The sequence below is a fragment of the Microcaecilia unicolor genome, chromosome 6, assembly GCF_901765095.1.
Source record: "Microcaecilia unicolor chromosome 6, aMicUni1.1, whole genome shotgun sequence".
NCBI classification, from domain to species: Eukaryota; Metazoa; Chordata; class Amphibia; order Gymnophiona; family Siphonopidae; genus Microcaecilia; species Microcaecilia unicolor.
Window position 1 is genome coordinate 172754089 of NC_044036.1, and position 9768 is coordinate 172763856.

Below are 9768 nucleotides of genomic sequence, written 5' to 3' on the forward strand. Positions count from 1 at the left end.
AATCCAACCCCCCCCGTCTTACTCTTAGAGATGCCCCTGCACGTCACCCCCCCCCCCCAAAAAATGACAAACCACTCCCATCTGTCTCTCAGCCATGCCTCCACCCGCGCAACGGCCCTCCCCTCCCTGACATAGGCCCCGCCCATCCCCCTACGTACGCGGTCGCCCCCCTCCAAAATCGCTAGCCCCCATCTGCTACCCTCCCTTCCTCTTACCGGGGTCCCGGCGCAAGAACTGAGGGGCAAGGTAGCTCGCAAATTCTGCTGCCTTCCGTTGTCTTCGCTATGAGCTCTGTGCCCTGACTCTCTGGTCCCGCCCAACAGGAAATGAGGGCAGGACCAGACAGTCAGGGCACAGAGCACATAGCAAACACAACGGAAGGCAGTAGAATCTCCGAACTACCTTGCCCTTCAGTTCTGCCGCTGCGGCTGGGACCCCGGTAAGAGAAGGGGAGGGTAGTAGAGGGGGGTTGCTGATTTTGGAGGGGGGGCCGACGTGCACATCCGCGGGATGGGCGGGGCCTCTGCCGGGCATCGGAGGACTTTGCTAGTGCCCGTTTCATTGCTGCCAGAAATGGACCTTCATTACTAGTATCTTTATATTAGAAGATTGTACTTCCAAACAAACCATCTTAGCCTCTAAGTTAGCTTAAGATTGCTGTTTTTAGCATGTTGTTCCTGAAGACCTACCAGAGCCCCCAAGACATTACCAATTTTTGAAGCCAAGGAAACTTGTCATTTAGAAAGAGCACCCTATAATGAGTCAAGTATCACCACAGCTGATTTCTTTTCAAAGGTCTTCACAGGCTGAGATAAGGTTTCCTGTACCACAAGCACAGTTACTGTCATGCCCCTCACGTATTTCAGTAGTCTTCCACGGTCTCCAGCAGTCTTCCATGCCTGAAGGATCTGTTCTACTCCTGGAACTCTGCACTTCCTTTTTTATAGCCCTGCAAGATGGCGCTGACTGATGACATCACATCCTGCCTAGGTACTTAAGGAAGTAACCTACACTCAACCAGTGTTGCCAGATGGGAGGTTTTCCTGCTCAATTGGGCGGCTTTCCGCGACCGGTTGTGGGGAATTTTTGACGGCTGCGGGCTGTGGGAAGTTGGGCGGCTTTTTCGCGGCCGCCGTGTGGGTTTGGGCACTTTTCCCAGGGGCTTCTATTGGTCCAACTTGGTCCAATAGAAGCCCCGCGGAGGCGGGGTTAATGATGTCTGAGACGACAGAGGCGGGGTTGATGACGTTGGAGGCGGGGTTTGAATTTGTGCGGGTTTGGGGCTGGTTTTGGGCAGGGAAAATTTTTTCAATCTGGCAACACTGCACTCAACCAGTACTTAAGCAATTTTCCTGGTGTCCTGCAGACTTGAATGTGTGTTGCCTTTTTCCAGGTTCCTGCCTTGCCTTGCTCCTGCCCTGCCTTGTTCCAGCATTCTTGCTTTGCCCTACACCAGCATTTCTCCCAGTCTGTGCCTGCCCTGCCCCAGCACTTCAGCCTGCCTAGATCTTTGGTCTTTTCCAGATCTCATTTGTTTGCTGCTGGGCTTGGCCCTTGCCACTCCTCGCTGGGGTTCGCTGTAGCGCCCACTAAAGTGTCTTGAACTTTTTTTCAAGCGTCTTTGTCAGCAGTCGTCACTGCACCGCACATTTGGACCCAATCTTGCTATGACCCAGGGGCTCACTTTCCTCAAATTGCCAGAGTTACATTAGAGGAACTAATTCTGTTAGAAGATCAAAGAGATTATTCTAATACAAATATCAAACATTCTTTGATATATATATCAACTCCAAGTACTTAATATTTAGCAAACCCTCAGAAGTATGATCAGTACTGGGAGGAAAAAGTCTCAGGAAGGAAATGAATTGAAACACTTTCTTACATTTTTCAAATCCACCATTTGCCTGCTTTAAAACATAGTCTTCCTTTTACACAATTTTTGATGTTTCAGAAGATCAGCACTAATGTGCAGGATTTTAAAAGTCAAGCTATGGAGTTACAGACATGTCTACATCAAAGGGGGTACCCTTTGAAGATTGTTCGATATGCTTACAGAAGAGCTAAATATTCAAATAGGGATTTATTATTTGAGAAGTCAGCCAGAATTTGTTTATTTATTTGTTACATTTGTATCCCACATTTTCCCACCTATTTGCAGGCTCAATGTGGCTTACATAGTACCGTAAGGCGTTCGCCATTTCCGGTAGAGAAAACAAATACAAAGAGATGTTATGGTCGTATAAGGTTCATGTGTTTTAGACACATTGGGGAATCGTAGAGAGAAAGAGTTATGCAGTGTCTTTTACAAGCTTTGGTTTTGTTGTGTTGCAGGGTTTAGGCACTTAGGTTGGGTCGATAGGGTATGACTTTTTGAACAGTTTGGTTTTTAGTAATTTCCTGTAATTTATGTGGTCGTACGTTATTTTCACGGCTTTTAGTAGTGCGTTCCTCAGTTGTGTGCTTATGTAAGAGAAGCTGGATGCATAAGTTGATTTATATTTGAGTCCTTTGCAGCTTGGGTAGTGGAGAGTTAGGTATGTTCATGTTGATTTAATTGTGTTTCTTGTTGGTAGGTCTATGACGTCTGTCATGTATCCTGGGGCTTTGCCGTAGATAATTTTATGGACCAGGGTGCAGATTTTGAAATAATGAGGACAGTTAATTGTGTTTAAAATGCTCACCCGGGATAGAAAGGGTTTTGAACATTTTAAGGAAACATTGGCATATTATGATTAATGAACCAGCATTTAATAGTACCAAGAATTGCCTTTAGTTGGAATTCCAATCTTAAGGAATTATTGAGCCCATCATATCATCATCATCATTTATCATTTATTCATTTTATATACCGTTTCTTATTGCTATTGCAAAGCAGATCGGTTTACATTAAGAAAGAAATACTTCTCATACAAACAGATATTGAAAGATCGACTAAAGAGTCTGATCATGACAGAAGGACAACATATAAACTGTGGAAACTGCAAAGCTTGTGAGAATATGTTGGAAATCCATATGTGGTTCATAGACCCAGTGATAAAAAAAAGGTTCTGGTTGAAATACAACACAACCTGCAATTCAGATTATGTAATATTCCCAATTTTCTGCCCGTGTCCAAAGGTGTATGTTGGGCAAACAAAACACAATCATTGAAGGTTCGGTTGACAGAACACAGAAGTTTGAAAAGAGGGAGAGAAGTACCTATGGTGATGCATTGTTTGGAGAAACAACATTCAGAACACGTTGGAGAGAACATAATGAATCGTTCAAAGCTTTTGTTACAGAGAGAGCAATATTGAATTTATCAATTACAAAGAGAAGACCTCTATGTGGTTTGAATGCTAAAATAGAATGGAAGAGTTTTTTTTTATAGGTGGCTTTTGGTTGTGACAAAGTTTAGTTTGAAGAACAGGAAGTGAACTGTGGATAGATTAAAAAAAAAAAAGGAAGAGACTCTGCGGCCATGTTTAATAGAACCCGGTGATGCCAAGAATTCATATGGTGATATGAAACTGGCAAGTACTGAATTTTAAATAACAATGAAGATTTTTAGATTGATCCAATTGGCGTTTTTGTCACATTTATGTTGGTCACGTTCACTTTCATTGAAGAAGAGAATAGTTTATGACATTGTTTTTGTTTTGTTTTTAGATACTATGAGGCATATTTTCAAAGCACTTTGGGAGGCTAAGTTCCATAGGTTTCTATGGAACTTTGGGAGGCTAAGTGCTTTGAAAATGAGCCTCAATGTGTTGCACCCGAATGGCGAAACTTTGGTCACAGTCAATGTATTAAGTTTTATATGAAACAGCACTGATCAAATATAGAGTCATTATTTATGTGTTACCAGATGGATGAATGTTTGAGGGAGTTTTAACGATCTTGTGATTCGGTGGATGTTTTCTATGCCTATGATATTAACTTATCCCAATAACACCTACCACCGTTCTAAAGCATTTTAAAGAGTGGAGGTAGGGAATCTGAGGCTTTTTCCTCTCAGTATTGGTCATACTCCTGAGGGTTTCTTATACATTAAGTACTATATTGAAGAGTTTTTGATATTTCTTTGAGTTACATTAGAGGAACCAGAAGCACCAAGATTACTCACCCCACAACCGTAGGGTTTCATCTTCCTGCCAGTATCCCTGGAGGACTGAACTTTGTTGTTAATCATGACTGAAAATTGGCCTTCATCCCTCCATCCACATGACTTGCCCACTAGACACAGGCAATTGCACTATTTTGAAGGATTGCTCCTATCTCAAATTCATCAGCTGTGAAGAGCCAGATGGTGTCTTCGATGTGGGGAAAAGCTGCTCTTGCCAAGCCCCATAACTCCTCTGGTTTCCTTCTCTAGAGCAATGTGCAGGTCCACAGACTATCAGATGCTTCTCTGCACTAACTGGGAACTCTGTGGGGTAAGGGGAGCTGCCAGTCCCGAGAGGCTCTTGTATTTCCCTATAGATCACCAGATGCCAAACAGCAGGAAGGCTGTCATGCAGTGGTGTGCTGGTAAATATTTAACAACGGGATCTCTCTCTCTCTCTCTCTCAAAAAAAAAAAAAAAAAAAAGAATACCCGTAGATATGTCCCCCTTATTTCCCTCTCATCCACGTTCAAGTTCTCCCCCTTTTTTCCCTCTCATCCAAGTGCAGCTTGTCCTCTTCTTTCCCTTTCATCCACACGCAGCTCATCCCCTTCTCCCCTTCTCTTCCACACACAGCTTGCCCCCTTCTCTCCCTCTCGTCCACACGCAGCTTGCCCCCTTCTCTCCCTCTCGTCCACACGCAGCTTGCCCCCTTCTCTCCCTCTCGTCCACACGCAGCTTGCCCCCTTCTCTCCCTCTCGTCCACATGCAGCTTGCCCCTTTCTCTCCCTCTCGTCCACACGCAGCTTGCCCCCTTCTCTCCCTCTCGTCCACACCCAGCTTGCCCCCTGTCTCTTCCTCTCGTCCACACGCAGCTTGCCCCTTCTCTCTCCCTCTTTCACACGCAGCTTGCCCCCTTCTCTCCCTCTCTTTCACACGCAGCTTGCCCCCTTCTCTTCCTCTCATCCACACACAGTTTGCCACCTGTCTCTTCCTCTCATCCACACGCAGCTTGCCCCCTGTCTCTCTCTCGCGCAGCATAGTGGAAGAGTGGCCTAGTGGTTAGGGTGGTGGACTTTGGTCCTGGGGAAATGAAGAACTGAGTTCAATTCCCACTTCAGGCACAGGCAGCTCCTTGTGACTCTGAGCAAGTCACTTAACCCTCCATTGCCCCAGGTACAAATAAGTACCTGTATACAATATGTAAGCCACACTGAGCCTGCCATGAGTGGGAAAGCGCGGGGTACAAATGTAAGAAAAATAACAAAAAATAAAATATTTATCAAATCCCCTCTCCCTGGGCATATCTTATAGCTCTGCACACCTTAGCTGACAGGATAATTAACCTTCTAGATTATATGATCCAGGAACGTGAACAGATGTTCATTTAACGAGGCTAAATTCTATGCTGATAACCTAGTCCAAATGAAAAGCTGCTAATTTCACTTGAACTAGTACCATATTTATTTCAAAAGAGAAGGCTGTTTTAAAAATGCTCTGTACTGGAGCACCGTGCCTTTTTCTCCACAAACCCTCAGCAACAGCCTCTGCAGTACACACATCCTGACAGAAAACTCTAGACCCCACCAGGTCATTTGACATTAGGAGACCAGAGCATAACTGCTCAGTCTTCCTATGAAAAAAAAATAAAGGGAGCACAAGTGAGTGCTAATGGTGATAGATGTTCCTTGCTAGAGCTACGTTAGCTCGCCAGATTTTTCTCTAGTCTTTCCCTGATGAAAAAGTCATTCTGCTTCCCTAAACATCCGAAACACATCTGAATCAACACGAACGTACCTAAATCTGCACTACCCAAGTTGCAAAGGACTCAAATACAAATCAACCTACGCATCCAGTTTTTCCTACATAAGCACACAACTGTGGAATGCATTACCAAAAGCCTTGAAAACTACATACGATCACCTAAACTTCTGGAAATCACTAAAAACTAACCTGTTTAAAAAGACATACCCTACCGATCCAACATAAATGCCTGATCTCGGCAACACAACAAAACTAAAGTACGTAATGGACATAACACAACTCTTCCGTTATATGATGTCCTAATGTGGTTGTGCCACATGAACTTCATCCTACCACAGCATCACATTGTATTTGTTCACACCGGAGTCTGCGAATGCCTCTCCAGTACTATGTAAGCCACATTGAGCCTACAAATAGGTGGCAAATGTGGGATACAAATGTAACAAATAAAATAAAAGTTGCAAGATCTGACACAGAACCTGAGGATGATAATGCAATGGATGAGATGTAGTAATAAGTAGCAGATTACAGACCTCTACCATGAGGCAGCCAAGCCCAAGCAGAGAAAGCGTGTGGAGGGAAGCACTCAGAAGAGGCTGAGGACACAGCATTGGTAAGCAGGTCCAATACGGAGTTTGAGTACCGGGAATGAGTGCTCTTATTGTGTTTCTTTAATAAGCTCCATCAGGTGATGGAGGTTTTCTTTTTTTGGGGGGGGGTGGGGCTTGATGAAGTGGAACGTAGAAGACAGATCTAGATACTCCAATATCTGTTTTGCAGGAGTGCAAGAGAAGATGGAGGGGAGCAGTGTGCTGAGCTTCCTAAACGTTTGCAACCAGGGAAGGAGGAATCTAAAATAGAGACTGACAAGGGGCTCTGGGTCCCCAGAAAATTTAGAGGGACAGAAAAACCCAAGACCTTTCCTGGTGAAAGTTCACCAGTTTTCAAACTAAGCAGTGGATTTTGAAAAAGGTGAAGGCCCTGGGAATGAGGACAGTGAGTGGCCATTTTCCCTGATGCAATTTTGAGACTCAAAGGAAAAGGGCAGCATATGCTAGAGTGAAGAGGGCACTTAATGATAAGAACTGGCTGTTCAATTTACTTTATCCTGCCAGGCTGTCTTTGAACATTGCAGGGAAATGGAGGGAGTTTTCCTCACTGGAACTCACATTATTAGTTTAGAAGGATAGAAGCCATTGTGGTAAACAAAAATAGAACCAAAGCAAATGTGAGTGAACGGGTTATACCAAGATTATCATCACAAATTAGAACATTAGAGTTTATTCTTAATTGGCATTAAATAGTTGGTAAGGAGGCCTAATTATTTCATTTGTTTAAACAGTTTAAAATCCTAGTAGTCTAAGAACATATTTATCCAAAGTGGGTTGCAGGAAAACATATAAAGCAATTAAAACATTCTGGTCAATATTCAGCCTGCAGCGGGCATGAATTTGCTGCTGTTCTGCATATGTGGTTCCTGGAACAAAAGAAGCAACTTCCAGATGCCAAACAAACAATATAAGCTACAGATATAATTGATTATTTTTACTTCTTCCATATCTTGCATAGAAGGACTTTTTGTAATGGTGAAATTGATTTAAAGTTCTCTTGTAATGATTAGTCTTTAAAAAAAATACCATTCAGTAATGTTTATTGGTGGTTATTTTTTATACAGCATAAAATGGATTGAAAAGAATCTATATATCAACTTGACCAAGAGGATTATTTTACTTTTAGACAGATACTGATCATCTGTTGAATCATAATGTGAAACTTCAAATTAAGACAACTTTAACAAGAATTGATAGTAATAGATCGATCTGCTTTCTTATTAGAAATTTTTTAAAATTTTGGATTTATCTCACACCTTTCTCAGTGCTGTATTATGGGCTTCTTTTATAAAGCCGCACTAGCGATTCCTGCGCAGCAAATGAGAAGAAGCCCATAGGAATTGAATGGGCTTCCTCTCATTTGTCGCACTGTGATTCACAATTACGGTTAGGCACAGAGGCCCTAAGTGAATTAACATTGTTTAGAAGCAACATTTGTAGAAATAAAAGTATTTTATAACTGTGGTAATACTTTAACATAATAAGGAGTTCAGTTTCTGAAACTGTGTATAATAATTTGTCAGGTAGGTGTTTTTTGGTCAGTATCATTGCACGTAACATTCCATACGTTTTTATAAATTTGTAATCACAGTATTTTATTAATTTTTACTAAAATCCAAACACTAATTTTCAAGAACTTGCTAAAGTGTGAAAGTGTGCCATATTTAGCATCTTGCATTATTTTAAAGGGAGCAGTTGTGTTCTAAACTTTCCCACAGCTAAACATATGTGCATTACAGTCGGCAGTGGGTTGAGATCCTGGGGAACCAGGTTCAGTTCCCTCTGCAGCTCTGTGTGACCCTGGGCAAGCCACTTAGCCCTCCATTGCCCCAGGTACAATATAATACTAGATTGTGAGCCCATTAGGGACAGTACCAGTTTCTGAAAAAGAAAAACTGTTTTGGTCTAGGCAATATATAAATAGTGAAATTAATAATGAAATATAAAAACAATATACAATCTACCACCAGCATTGTTTAGTCGTCATATGTTTCCACATCTGCTTCCCACTGCAGATGTTTTTAGGAAGAATTAAAAGGCAGTGCTTATTGCTGTAGTGACATAAAGTATGTAAGTTTATTCTTCTCCATGTGCTTGTATTTTGCAAGTTAGAAAATACATTTCAGAAATGACATTTTGGTTTTCTGAGGCAGCATTATATTTACTTACCCGTTTTTTATTCTTTAAGTTCAAAACAGAGTTGTCAGGTTGTGTAGTTGCAGATTCTGAGATATTTAAAGTGCAGTTTCTAGGCATCAGGCTAACTGTACTGCAGAGTACACTAAAAATAATCTGGTACAGAAATAGAGATGTGATCTGTACCATATAGAACAGGCTAGAATTTCCGGTTGTAGTGTTATAAATTAATTGACCTTTGCAATACACTTAAATGGAGTGGAGGAGTAGCCTAATGGTTGGTGCAGTGGCCCGAGAACCAGGGAAACTGGGTTTGACTCCTACTGCCGCTCCATGTGACGCTGGGCAAATCACCCTAACCCTCTATTGCCCCTTGTACAAAAAAATATTTTAGATAAATGTTTTAGATAGTGAGTCCACTAGAAACAGAAAAAGTACATATGTCTAATACATAAGCCACTTTAATTGAACCACAGAAAGGTGGTATAGTAAGTCCCTTTCACCTCCTACCCCTTAAATGCATTTCCTATTTAATCCAGTCTATTAACACTACTACTACTTACCATTTCTATAGCACTACTAGTAGTATTTATTATTTCTCTTTGTGAAGGACCACTTGCTAATGTACTATTATAAATTCGAGAAACTTAATAAAAATAAAGGTTTAAAAATATTTTTTACATTGTTTACATGCCCTTCTCTGTACTACAGCTATATCTTTCCTTTCTTAATAATTCCTATCAGGAATTAAGGAAATATGACGCCTGGCGGCAGTTGTGTGAGACCACCAATTTGAGGAGAGCTCCCAGAGTAGGGAAATGTGATTAGGCATCGTTCCTGCCTGCACTGGCCAGACACTCGCAGAGCCCCCCTCCCCTACCTTCAAGTCCCCCAGACGCTTCTCTCCGGAACCCCCTCTCTACCACCAATGACATTGCTAAGGTAGGAACTAGGGGGGTGAGCGAACTTGCATCGGGGGAGGGGGAGAGACTGAGACCTGCAGCCTAGGAGGTTTTGCATCTCATTACTATAACGCATGGCACTATCAATAGTGTTGCAGTATTTTAGGGCAGGCAGTTTTAGGGCCTTTTAAGTTGTGTTAAGGCCCAATTAATGTGAATTAAGGCGTTAACACTGCTTGATTGATTCTCCCCTTAGTACATAAAATAGAAC

General features: G+C 42.2%; 1 protein-coding gene across 1 annotated transcript in view; it reads right to left on the reverse strand.

Moving 5' to 3' along the window:
* Positions 1-8763, reverse strand: part of ASPN (asporin) — a 75346-nt gene extending 66583 nt beyond the window's left edge. The window contains exon 1 of the mRNA XM_030207122.1: positions 8629-8763. The gene's annotated coding sequence lies outside the window, so the exon portion shown is untranslated. The remainder of the gene's footprint in view (positions 1-8628) is intronic.
* Between the last annotated feature and the right edge of the window lie 1005 nt (positions 8764-9768).